This window comes from Apteryx mantelli, chromosome 6, assembly GCF_036417845.1.
Source record: "Apteryx mantelli isolate bAptMan1 chromosome 6, bAptMan1.hap1, whole genome shotgun sequence".
Lineage (NCBI taxonomy): Eukaryota > Metazoa > Chordata > Aves > Apterygiformes > Apterygidae > Apteryx > Apteryx mantelli.
This window is the reverse complement of record NC_089983.1, coordinates 36,522,019-36,536,477: the sequence shown is the minus strand read 5'-3', so window position 1 is coordinate 36,536,477 and position 14,459 is coordinate 36,522,019. Positions and strand designations below refer to the sequence as shown.

Sequence of the window (14,459 nt, the reverse complement as noted above, 5' to 3'; positions counted from 1 at the left end):
TATAAAGTCAGCAATAAAAATCATTAGCCAACAGCGCTCCACAGACCAGCGAGCAGAAACTATCGGGTATATTCTCCTCTGGCAGTGAAGCGCTGATAACTAATCACTGCGTTACCTTTGTCCATGCTTCATATTGGAAGCTGTTACTCACACCATGATCAGTGTTCCCAAATTCCTCTCCTACTTACCAGTTCATGCTTCCTAAACTCAAAGAAATGCTCTTACTCCTTAAACACTTCATTTTTTTTTATTATTATTAAACTGTATCTATTTTTTAATTACTGAAATCTATGAGTTTACCTCATTTTCCTTATAGGATAATCCAATCCTCTGAAATACCAGAATTTTATCCAAACTTGGTGTTATCTGCAGTTTTTAGTAAGGATGGATAAAATTCTTGCATCAAGGTTATTAATGAATGTACTGAAACAGGATTAATTTCAAGACTGAATTTTGAAGAACACAGCTGATAATCTCTCTCCATCCTGTTAGTTGCTCTTACGATATAGCCATTTGCAGTCTTCCCTTTGGTCAGCTTCTGATCCAGTTTATGCTTTCTGTACTAAACCCAATCATTTTCACCTTTAAATAATCTCTTATGGGCATTGTATCCAGTGATTTACCAGAATTTAGGTAAGATCCACTTCATTCCCAGTTACATAGGTGGAAATTTAGGGAAAAAAATCTTTAACGTGCCTTTAGTGTTTTCGGACTGTAAGACCAAAACTTACTCTTAAAAATTCCGTTAGAAGACCATTTTCTGAAAACATGCAAATCTTTCAGAAGTTCAGACAATTTCTGTACTTTATCAAGCAGGCATAATGAACTGCAAAAATACAGAATAGCATACAAACTGATTGGACAGCAATTTTGCAGATGAGGCTCCTAGAGAAGGTAAGTGGGAAGGAAAGAGTATTTTTGGTGGATCATAAGATACCAACATAAACTATGTCATGCTGTTTTAGAGAAGGAATTCCTCATGTAAGGATGTGTAGTCAGGAGCACAGTCCACAAGATAAATGAATGAGCTCTCCCATGCTGCTCAGTATTGCAAAAGCTCAAATAGATTAGTTTTTAAGCATCCAAAAAAGATGTAGATCAATTAGGGAGAGCCAAGAGATAAGCAGGACCAAAATGAAATACCTGAAAAAGCACGATAATGATAAAATACAGAAAAAATTTGATTACTTCACTGGAAATGGTAAAAATAGGGTGGAGGTACCATAGTCTTCAAGGACTTTGAAACATGAATAATTTTTTTTCTCCATATATATAGTTGATGAGTATTAACAAGCTTAAAATGTAACATCTAAGATCCCAAATAGATATTAGAAAAAAATTCAATGATATGGAGGACAGACAGACTGCCCACGCAGGAGAAATAAGCGCTTCTGGAAAAGGAATGATGAGTACCAAATACAGTAAATAAAAAGTGGTCAGGAAAGGATTTAGTCTAAATTCAGGAGTATATTCTTGTCTCTAATCACCTGTTCTACATCCAGGGTAGTTGAGGAATCTAACCCAGTTTGAGACGTGATGTTTGATAGAAAGGATGACACGATAGTGATGGAGTGATCATGGAGCTATGAACTGTGTGTAGTATCAAGCTTTGAGTATTAGATTTCTTGTCCCTACCCAAGGGGGAACAAGCGTGCAATAAAGTCTTTGTCGCTCCATATCAATAACATTTAAATAACTCCATGCTTCCAGGTTTTTTGGCAATCACTTACAAGAGCTAGGAAGGCTGTTTCTTCTCCAGTCTTCCCCATCTCTTCTGATTCTTTTCTCCTTCCTCCATTCATAACAATTTCCAGACGTTTTTCTCCTTTCCCTGAAGCATTTCAGATTGGCCACAGTAATAAAAGCAGTGAAAGAGGGGGCACATGACACTCTCAATGGTTTCAAGAAACAAATGAGATGTCTGGTTCGTGTGCCTTGCTTACTTGAAACTGGGTTTCCTAAAGAAGCAGAAGACCCACAACCCCCCAAAATATAGGGATACTTGCTTTCAGACAAATCTCAAAAGCCTTTTTTGCCCCTTAACAGAACCAAGATTCCCCAGCAAAATGATCATTTTTGGATGCCCGTTATTATTTCTTTCACTCTGGCAGACAGACCAGTTAAATACGAAGTATATTTGAGAATTCAGGAAGGGCTACAGAGTGTTTTATGAATAAACATGTTTAATAAGTTTCAGATATTAGGCTTATGAATTATGCCAGCAACATTCTATTATTTCGTTTCTGTAAATGCTGAACAGCTAGGGAAATTAAAAGAAGCTTCATGTTGCAGTGACAGAAGGAAGATAGGTTTTGCTGTATCTATCAGTCAGTTCAAATGCAGACATTAGCATACTAACTTTGTGGATGCCTGAATGACATAAGTATCAAGATGAAGGCAGCTGACTCAAATGCAATCTGAATTAGACAGAAGTGGTAACAGGAAAAGGGAAAGAACTCTGAGGAACCAACAGAAGGTCTGACTTTACTTCCTTTATTTTTATTTTTTTAAGATAACACCATGACAAGCACTGAAACCCTAAATGCATGCAAGTCCAAGTGATAACAAAAGTGTTAAACGTGAACACAACTGCAGGCATGACATTACCTGTGTTACTAAACTTGCTCCTCATCACGCACTACTGTGCCTCTTCCCCCTCACCACAATTAAAACCCTTCTCAAGGCACGGTAGAAGTTTCACCTGTGTAGTCCTTCCACTCCAAATGTAAGCAGAGAGAAGGACTAGGACAGCCCACGCTTCCCCACCTCTCAACCTAACTGCTAGAAATGCTTCTCCTGTCAAGTGCCAAAATATGTATACAACACTGCAGCACCTGCTTATCCAACAAGGCACATGAGGATGAAACTACTGGTCCATATCTCAGCACCAGCTCCAGGCACCAGCTGCATCCTCCTCAAGCACAGCCAGACCGGCTACTGAGCAAGATTTCGGAGACTGGAAGGCCAGGGGAAGACTGTTGTCACCTAAAAGCCCCTGCTAGTAACTTTATTTTATTTTTCTAACTGTCTGTAATAGTAAAAGAACAAAACAAAAATACAGAAAAATCCATTAATCTATGAGTACTCTCCTGACAACCAGAACGAAAGCCTCCTTCCTTCTGGATGTGCTTTCCTCCCAAGTCGATGCAACTACACTACTACCTGTCTGAAACTGCATGCAGAAGCTGTCCAGAAGCCACAGCACTCAAGAGGTCCATTTCCAAGGCAGTGAGCATTCTGAATGCTGTATTTCATGTCATACCATCTTGGTATCAGTTTCTGTCTGGCTGTTCAAACAAAACGACCAAAAAAATAAACAAAGAAAAAAAGCACCAGTTTTCTAAAGCTTCTAGTGTGCTGAAACAGCTTTCTTCAATTCCATCTCACTTTCTATAATCCATCTAATAACTTAAGGATCAAAAGGATTGTTACAGCTGATTTAGCCTGAGGTGTAATGTGGATACTAAAAGCTGGATGTACTTCCAAGACAACCCTGTGCTATCGCAGGCTACTTATTTCTGTGGTCATTCTACTGCGAAAATGGAGCATTTGAGAGCAGAGGATATGCTTTTCCTTCTGTGAAAGAGTTTTGTAAATATAGTTGGAAAAGCAAAAATTAAACCAGCAACTCTATTCTTTAAAGATTTCTTCTATGTTTTCATTATAATAGAAAAATGGGAGACTGTTTAACAGTTGATTGATCTTTGAGTAAAAATTTACCAGTGAATATTTCACTAACAATTTTTGCACAGAGCTGAACATGCAAATTAGTACAAATACTGCTTCAGAGAAAAAAAAAAGATTATACTGTTTCAGAATGCAGAATATAAATACATCATTTTCAAATGAAACTGTCAAACATCTTGTTGTGGTGGTAAAAACCAAATCACTATGCAAAATGATAATACAAGAAAAGTCAATTGTATGTTTCTAATAATAAATGCTCTTGTGGCTTTTGAAGTCACAAAAACCTCTTGGCTGAATTGAAGCATTGATTTCTGTAGTTATTTATGTGCAGTTCCTATTAGAATTCTATTGAATTCCTTGAATGGTGAATGGAAGTGCTTTTGAAAACAAACACAAAAAACTGTTAAACAACAGACAAAATAAATGGAAAGTCTAGCATTGCCAAAAAAAGTTTCAAAAAGTCAACAGAACACTTCAATATTTTTTTGAAGTGCAAACATATAAGACAGCATTTGACAGAGATGATTTGTCTAACAAAAAACAATACACAAAATACATTTCCCTACCACTCCTGAAGAGGTAGCATGAACATCATTGTTTGCTTTTCAATATATTACTTCAAAAGATGTCTGCATACTCTCAAAATATGTTCTATAATAAAATATGTATTTCTGTTATTACAAAACTTTAAAATGTTTTTGCTTCATCCTTTGCTCTACTATACACCAATATGAAAATACCTTATTTAGCATATCTACAGCTATATCTGAGGTGTACAATACATGTTAATTGAATCACAGACCCTGAGAAGACACCCTTCCTAAAAGATAATTCCCTTTAATTTTCAGCCACATTAGTTAATATAGTCAGTGGGAATACATATATTATAAAACATGTTCTGCAAGTATTGGAAGTCCATTGTAGGCTTGAGATCTGGGTCCCTAATGCCCTCATTCATCAGCATTCATTAATTTTGCATGTCATTCTTAATACACCTTACAGCATTTGCAGAGCAACTAGATATCCCACCAACACTGGAAGGGGATCAAGAGTCTATTATTTGAAAAGGAAGCCTATGTCAACGTCAGAAACGTTAGGCCTTCACAGCATGATTTTGTTATACTATTTCTGTGCAGCAGAGTGGGGTTCAAACCCACTTCCATACTTTAGAAGCTACCCTAAAATAATGCTAGTTTATTTTAACAATAGTCAACACTTTTTTCCATTTTATCATTACAAATATAATAAACGGCCACTAGGAAAGGCATCTCTTTTTACATCTTGCATTAAAGTCTGACAATAGACTATGTTTTCATGTCAAATGTTAAGAAAATGAAGATACTTCTACACTGTAAAAAGAAAAGCTTCACTGCAGCTTTTTCCGAGTACTAAGTATAGTCATCTAGTTTGGGAAGCAGATTTTTAGAATGTGGTTTTCTGTTTACAACCCAAAGAGATAACATTAAGCACAGCATTAAGAAGTTTATGTTCAGAAACTTCTGTATTAATCTGTCTTTATTCTCACTGAAGCCCGTATCTGTGTTTTCACGGACTAACAGCAGAAAGTAGCAAACACTTTTGAAAAGCTCATCATACAGAACTCTTCTATTTAATGACGTAAGTAGTCAGTAGCTTATTTTGAAGCAACTTAAAATCATTGCAATAGCACTACTTGGTACACACAGATTCATTTTTCAGTTTTTTCCCATTTTGCTCATAGCACAATAATTCTGCTGAACTACAGCAACTACTTCAATTTTGAGGAATAGAGTGCCAATTTGCAGTTACACATTTTCTCCCTAACACGATGACAATTTGGTATCGTACACTGCCCTCAGACTAGAGAGGGAGCTCTGGTGATATAATACATCCCAGCTCTACAGTTTAATGTACACAACTGCTAGAGCGCACAGAATTGTCAGGGCAAACCAGGTGCAGCAGAATGCAAAATATATTCTGAATGAATACAAAAGACTTAAGTTGAAAATGACTTTTTAAAGGTACCAGAGTAACTACAATCATTTCCCATAATAGTTATACTTAATCAGTTTGCCTGGGAGACACGGGAAAAACTTTTTTTTAAAAAGAGGTTGGGTGGAAAATACTTAAATCAATATAGTGTAGAAACAGAAACCACAGATTTTTATAAAGAAAGAATAGTTTTATGGGCAGTGTAAGTTCTACTGAAACATGACTAAATGCTAGTTGAAGTTTCAGATGTTAATCAGGTTTCTCTTTAAAGCTACACTCTCACATACATTTCATTAATGTAATTCCTACAAAGCCCATTTATTTTTGTTTCCTCAGAACTGTAAATGTGTTTTCAATGCCAAAGAAGTTATCTACCTCACCCTTATTCAGAAAGGGATGGTTTTTATGAACTCTTTCTGCAGAAAATGCCTAGCATTAACAAGCTGCATGTATAGCTTCCTTATAGAAGGAGGGAGAACATATGTAACAGGGCGCGGGGCAGGATCATGAAAAGGAAGCAATGCCTGTGCTGGTAACTAAAACCGCATATTTTAATTGCTTACTTCAGTTTTATTAAATAGCTTATAGCTATCTAGAGAGTTTCTAATTTTTCATTTAATTAATCTTAAGAATGGAATTCTCCTGTAGGAATTTCCTCTTAGAGGACTTACTGTCACATGTTAATTTTTAGCTCATTTTTTAGTGTTCTACAGAGGAATTCTGCTCTAAGTGTAACTGTATAGACCCTTAGTGGTTATCCATGCCTCATTTTCTTATTGTGCCTCTTTGCCTTTCAAGTGGTATGTTTTTGAAAGCAGAGGTATTTTAATTAATGCATTTATTAAGTCTGTTATTTAATTTAATAAATTTACTTAATAGGTACTGTGGAATACGAAGAGAATCCAGTCTCTGCAAGCACAGGGATCATGTAAACTCCAAAAAGGGCCACAGAGTGCACAGAGCACCCACTGCATTCTGCTTCTCCCCAAACACACATGAAGTCACTGAATACAGTTTCCCCAGATCTGGGGACTTTAGGAAAAAAGACTCAAACCAGTACTAGCTAGTATTAGGAGTTCAAAGAAGAGAAGACAGGTATCACCACTGTATTAAGTCTCTGCAATAAAAGTGAATCTGTTACATGAAAACGCCCCAGAAGTTCTAAGGAGATCACACCACACAGGAAAGGAAAAATAAAAAACAAATAGAAGTATGTTTTCCTGACAATAATCTCCAAAATAAAACTACTTTCTGACTATCGCATATGAAGATCTGAAAGTTTAAAAAGTTTAAGCCGCTCACAAACTGAATGGTTTATGTATGTGACTTATATGGTAAATTTCATTTTATAAAAACACGGAATTAGAAGCAGAAGATTAATTAGTGAAAAGTTATGTTGAGCTCAGTCTTCCTCATTTATGCATTTTCACTCTTCCCACCATTAATGCTCTATCCCTTCTTCCTTAGCTGCATATTGTGAACTAGATGAGAGACTGCAGAAGCATGACGAGAAGCAAATGAATTAGCCATATACTAGAAACCTGAATCATTAAAACCTAATTCAAACTCAGAGAAGTGAGTCAACATACATTCAAATAACTTGGAGAACGAGCCTATAATACAGCAAACTGATCTATCTGCATTATTATAACGCCACCACTGCACTTCAGCTTTCCCATCCTGTGGTTTTTGTGCATTTCATAGTTATTTCAGCAAAAGCCTCCCAAGCGGCAGCATGAGTCATTGATATTAAACAAAAACCACAACCACCTTTCCTTTCTAACTGAGGCTTTCCAAAACCTTATGCTTTTCACATGCACTGCAGGGCAGGTGTCCTTCTCCCAGTTTCCCCTGACCCTCACCCGGACTTAACCAAAGGTGACACATACTTTCAGTTTGAAATGGGTAGTCACAGCTCCAGCTTTCAAACAACCCCTTTCCAACACACGTTGTATCTGGAAAGGTTCTCCCAAATATTGCCTTTAAAGAGATTAGCTCCACCTAAGAACAGGTGCGTTCAGATGAGCTAACCGGATCCTGTATCTTCTTACTGAGTCAACACACAAACCCAGGAGAGAGAATAGGTGGGGACTTGCTTTCTGATTAGGGCTCCCAAGACCAGCCAATAGCTTGAGCTGCACTCAACTACTACAGACAAGACTGTGGCGTCTACCACAACAGCAGCTCACCTCCCCCAGAAAGCTGAGGATGAGACCCTCTTCCAAGGAAAGCCTCAAGAGAAGCTCACAGTACGTTAATTTGGAAGCTAAAATGACTTAAATTTCAGATAGCAAGTTCTATAACATTTTATTTTTAAGAAGTTAAACAAGCCGATAAACCTCCCTTCTCCTGAAGTATTTCTTTTCTAAATAGGGGCACCGTATAAACTCAAGAACATATCTTAAGACCAGTACCAAGGCTACATGCAGTTTAGAGACATGATACAAAACTGGCATATGCAATGCGGGCACACATCAACTATAGGAAAAAAAATTTACAATACAATAATGATCACTGGTCACCTCTACAGGTCATATTTAGCCCTGTTCACACTTTAAAAGACAAAAATAGGTCACACTACTTTTTCATATGACACTAAAAGAGTGTTTGTTGCAAAAATCAAGACAGACAGACAAACACAGTGACATCTTAATTTAACCTTCAAAGATAACCCTCTCCAAAGCTTATTTTTCATGAAAAATCTGCACGTTTTTTTCCCCCCTCAAACATTTCTGAATCCACTTACAAGTTTAAGGGAAAAAAAAACAGTTTTACTATGTGATTTTTCCTCCCAAACTGTCTCTTGTTGTTTTTTTTTTAAAGCAAAGGCATAGAACCACACTTGTAAGATCTTTTTCTGTCCCTACAGAAAAACATCCCATTTTGGATTATCATAACTGGTTTGCACATTATCAGCACAACTTATTAAGGGCTGCTGCTAGGAAAAAACAGAACATTTAGTTTATGATGAACATGTTGCTCAGATTTACAAATATCTGGCATGGCCTGGGACAATAAACTGGCAAAGCATCATCAGGAAATTATGCATTCATCTACACAAGCAGCACGCTAACTTGGGAGTCCGGAGAACATCATTTGTAATAACTACTCTTCCTCCAGCTGGTATATTTCTGTGCACCATTACTGAAAATATTATCATTTCTCTACCTTAAGAGACAGAAGAATTAACAAATTTTCTATTACTTTACAATCAAGTCAGCTCAGCATCAGATCACTATGGGCACACAGAGGGAACACAAGCTTCTGGTATGACCCGCTTCCATCTCTTCTTTTCAATACACAGCCTTGCGGTGTATCAAATCCACGTGGCTCAACTGCTTTGCAAATATCACCTTCCACTGCACAAAGAAAACACACCAGTCTTGCTTGTTAACCCTCCTCCAGGACAAAGTATGTCAGACCATCTCCGTGAAACAAAGAAGCCACAGCAGGCTCTTATCTTTTACCAGCTGCTGCTTTAGTTTACACAGAAAACTATCTGCTTCAGATATAGTTTCAATTTCTGGTTTCAAACCTGGCTGATGTTGTTAAAAAAAAAAGAGAGAGAGAGAAGGATAAGACTTACCTGAGAATAACTTTTATGTTACATAATTAGGTTTCCTTTTTTGAACTTTCATTATTCTCAGAGAGATGTAGTTTCAGGGTTGTACTGATGATATAATTTGTTTCCCATTTCTGTCAGTCTTTTGCAACAAAAACAAAAGACTTTGTTTTGGGGCTTGGTTGGTTGTTTTTTTGTTTTTTTTTTTTTCATTCTTCATTTTTTAGGGAATGTAAGAGGGACAAACTAACTGAGGATCACTTACAGCATACACTGTTAATGAACATAAAACCAGATCACATTATATTGTTACAACGCTCCTAATAAACAACAAAAAGTAATGTTAAGAGCTTAGGCTTAAATGAAATTTTATATTAAAAGTTCATGAAAACTATCAAGTAGAATAGCAAACCTACATGAATAATATTAACAGATGGGAATAGTACCCCAAAACAGCATCAGTTATAGAAAAGTTTTTAGCATTATTATATTTATACATTTAGCAATTTTTAATTTAAAGTAAAAATTCTAGGTTGATAAGAGAATCTTCCTTCACTGTAATCTATGACATTCTAATTAAAAACAAACAAACAAAAAACTAAGTATGAAAGTTTTAATCTCTAGCAGCAATACATTTGATTGTCATTTGAAGATCCAGGCTTTTGGTCATGCAGAATAATTCAGTCATTATTCTCTCGGCTAGTTCACCCTGGGGAAGATAAGGAATGGCCAAAAAGGCAATGAGAGAACACGCAGGCTATTGGAAGTGCCTTAGCTGTTTCCCCCCCCCTTAAATCTTATGAATGGCCTGAAAACTCTTGAGCGTCAATTACAGTTCATTTCAAAATCAGTGAAAATACTTCCTACAGCATTCTTCATTACAGATCATAAGTATTCCTAATTAGAAGAATGTTTATTTTTAAAGGGATATTAGCCATTTCCCGCTTCCTCAGGCAACTGTAGAGATGGCAGTATCTCATCAGCCACACAAATAGAATTGTATTTATCATATAAGTCACCTTAAAATTGGTCCAAAGAGATAATTGCGGGGTGAGACAAAAGGAATTGTATAAACAGAGGTCTGGTTGTGCCATTACCAACTCTTTATTTAAAGGTACAGAAGTTGAGAAAAGGAAAGCTGGTTCAACTCTCACATTTCAAACAAACTCGCAGAGTTATGCTTGTCTGATCTGCCTGGGTAAGTATTTGACTATCAGCTGTAATATTCTGTAGAACATACGGGGACACAGCACACCGAATCAGAACAGATTTTAGTGTGTTATAACAGATCACTATAAAAGATCAATTCTGTAACCTACATCTGTACTGCTAATTCAGATATGTCAGTATGTCAATAAAACTTCTGTCAGTGTGTTAAACTACTGTAAACTTGAAGTAATTATGTTCTAAGTGATAAATAGTAATAGATTTCTAATAATTCTGAAATAAGAATAGAGACTGTGACTTTTTTACCATCTCTAATTTTCTAATAACTGCAGATAAGTAATTTTATGACATAACATACCAAAAAAACCTCCAGGAAATTGCAAAATGTTAAAAATTAAAAAGCTTTCAAAAGCCTAGATAAAACTATTTTTGTGCTATTTCAATAGATTACAAGTCCTTGAGGAAAAACAGCTTCTGTTCCCAAATGAGCATAAACGAACAGCTGGCCCAGAGAGCAAAGACCTGCTGTTATACTACCAGGCCAGCGTTCAGCTCTTTTGGTTTTGTCTTCTACTTAACCCATCCTCCCCTCTCCTTTTTGTTCCACCTTCGTAGTTCCTTCTTTCCACTACGAACGAGTCCATTTTATATGCACCCAAATCATTTTTTACAGTTTAGACCAGAGCAAAATAAAACTAATGAGAATTTTTTTCTGGCTATTTTCTGAAAACTGACAGCAGCAGAGTGAAAGTGTGTTATTAAAAAAAAAAAAAAAAGCACAGTCAACCATCTGCTGAAAGATTCTCTTGTTTGGCCATTTTTATAATTGGTGAGAATGGAAGTGAGGTGACACAAAAACAGGATGTGAAGGCATGGGATTCATGTGATCTTGAACCAAATTTAAACCCAGACCAGTGGGGTGGGGAGAAGAGGAGGGACAAGGGAGAAACATAATGTATCAGAGGATCTAAGTAGTGGCATTATGAAGACTTTAGGAGATAAACCAAAGATATACGCTATTTGTCAGTTTTAAAAAATAATCTGACTTCAACAACAAAAGGCATGAACGTGCTTATTTAAGTTTTAATCAGCTGAAAACTTAAAATACAGTTTTTTAACTCATCATAATTTTCAAAAGTCATTTACCTCATCCAAAGGTATGAAACACCACAAGAAAACCATTCCGTTTCCCGTGTCCAGGTTAGCTAACAGGATGAAGTGAACCATGCTGAATACCTTCCCTTCCACTATATTCAAACTTGTAATTTTCACTCAGTTCCCCAGAATATGCTTACAGAATACACATGCCACTTTTTAAACACAAGCATAAAATGATGCACAAAACTTCCAAGTACATTCAGCAAAGACTCATAAAATAACCCATCAAGAACAACAAGGCCCTAGTGAGGTGGAACCTCCAAATACTGATTAACATCTTTCAGCAGTACTGAAATATAAAATGAAAGCAATTTCAAAAATCACATTTTCACAAAATAATCATATCATACACTATCATATTAGGCCATTATTCTGTGCTCTAATGCTTCGATTCCTTGCACACATTTATGGAAGCCTATATGACATGCCACACAAACACAAAGGCTAACAATAAAACATACAATACTTCCATATGCAGCAAACGCTCGCGATAAATACTGGCCTAGTATCTTCAGAATCAATGTTTAAGCTTCAGTTTCTGCTGTGAGTTTTGTGTTGGTTGATCCTCCTGCCCAAACGGGGGTCATGGCAGGATCAGAGCCAAAATGCTGCACTCTGGATATTGGCTTACCATATTTTCAACGTATACTAACAAAAATGGCATTTGAGTACTAATAAGTGAGCTCTGTCCCATAATAGAGTTCAGCCACTCAATACAGCAATTAATATTTTAAGATGATAGGATCTTGCTTTTATTCATGTATATTATTAGCGGCTCTATTTGTAAAAAACTGTTAAGTCTGTACTGTTTTTCTGTAACTAGAAGAACTTTCCTGCGACTCTACTGTAAGTATACCCATCCCAGTATTTTTAGCAAGGCTGTTCAATCAGTACTATTATGTTCAACCTAAATTAGGCATTAGCCGGACAACAGAACTGTAAAGCACGACAACAAATAATGTATTTCATGGAAAATTTTACTGAACAAGAACTGAACACAAAACTGAAACCTAAGTGGGTGAACCTGATTCAAACAAACCAAACTGCAAATACAAGGAAAATGTATGGAAAAGTAAAATATTAATATATTTCTGCTTTTGAAGGAAATACAAATGTATTTCAAATCCTGCTCTAACTTCAGGAAAAACTACAAGTTAAGACAAGGAAAAAAGGGGCATCTAAAAATGTATAGAAACTGTAATTAGAACAAAATTGATCTTCAAGAATCAGACCAATAGTTACCTTTCTAAATTTATACAGCACCAATGCACCTAGGAAATGCATATAGACACATATATATATTTGTAAGCTCATCACCCAGAATCATATTTTATCAACACAGCGCAAACCTAAGTTATGCCAATATGTAAAAACAACTTTTTAGGTCAGTGAAGCAAGAAATTCATTGTCACAAAAATGGCATCTGTAGATTACAGTACTAAATATTTTATGTTTAGGCAATGAACTGGAAAACTTCACCACAATGTACCCATCTTATAATAAAATGGTTTTACAAATCCTAATCTAATTCATTCATGTATTCCTGCAACCCACATTTACGATGTAACGAGCTCATAAATGTCTGCATATGTGTGAACACACCAGTGGCTCCCAACATTACAAGGCAGCTCTTTGCCAATAACAAATAGGAAAACATGCACACACACAAAACCCCCTTACCATTCATAACAGAATTTAGCTCAGGGCAAGAGAAATGCCCCGTGGATGAGAAAATGTAAGTGCATAATGTAGTCTAACAATTATTTTTCAGCTGAAATTCATCAGCATTTCTGTAACGTGGGAATCAGATAAAAAAGTATTTTCTGCATCACACCTAAAAAAATATATAACAACTTGGCCATGTTGAAATCATGTAAGGGTATAAGTAGCAGCACAAAGTTCATTCATGGATATTTTGTATATGCACAACATACGCTCCTTGATTAGACGAGCGGTTGCAACACTTCACCTAAACTGGCAGCTGGCTCGTTTTAGCAACGAGCTCTCGGGGGAGATTTTTTGCAAGGAAAAGGACATTGCTCCCCTTGCGCTCGTCCCGCAGCGGCGCACGCGGGTTATCCATCACCAGGTACAGCGCGACACCGGCCCCCGCTCGCGGAGGCACCGCACGCGCTGGCGACGCGCAGCGGCCGCGCTGAGCCCGACCTGCCGCGCGCGCCTGCAAATCACGGGCACGTAACTTTCGCGTTAAACGCACAAAAAATCCATTTCGGGCGTTCAGCTGCCTTTAGTGGATTTTACCGACCCCCGATCGCCCTTAACCCCCCTCCCCCCCACCGCCACCCGGCCCCGCGGCTCCTTCTCCCGACGGCTGTTTACGAGCCCCGCCGAGGGCCGGCGCTCGGCTTCAGCCCCCCCGCCCCGACCCCCGGGGCAGCCAGCGGCGGGGCTTCCCGTCGCTCCCGGAGGGGGCAGAGCCCCCGCCGCCAAGTTGCGGGGAGCGGGGTGCCGCGGGGGGGGGGGGGGGGCAGCGCGCCGGCGGCCGCTTACCTTCATATAACAGCCACGTCCTGCCGGGGGGAGCGGGCAGCGCGGGGCGGCGGCGCCCGGGCAGCCGGCGCGGGGGCTGCGCTGGCCGCTGCCTGCCGCGACCCCCGCGCGCAGCCACACGCACACGCAGTCAGGCACACGCACACGGTCAGCCGGACACACGCAGTCCCACACACGCGACCCCGCGCGCGCCGCTCGCTGCCTTCAGTGGCCCCGCAGCGCCCGCCCGAGCCGCAGCCCGGGCAGCAGCCGCAGCAGCCGCCCCGCGCCCAGCCGCAGCGCCGGGGACCACATCGTACTGTGGCGGCGGGGCCGCGGGCGGGAACAGGGGGAGGGGAAAACGCAGGGGGAGGAAGGGACGGGGAAGCCCGCCGGGGGGGGGCGACCCCCCTCCGGCCTCTCC

General features: G+C 38.7%; 1 protein-coding gene across 1 annotated transcript in view; it reads right to left on the bottom strand.

Moving 5' to 3' along the window:
- Positions 1–14,090, bottom strand: part of PTPN4 (protein tyrosine phosphatase non-receptor type 4) — a 123,850-nt gene extending 109,760 nt beyond the window's left edge. Inside the window, exon 1 of the mRNA XM_067299273.1 lies at positions 14,057–14,090. The gene's annotated coding sequence lies outside the window, so the exon portion shown is untranslated. The remainder of the gene's footprint in view (positions 1–14,056) is intronic.
- Between the last annotated feature and the right edge of the window lie 369 nt (positions 14,091–14,459).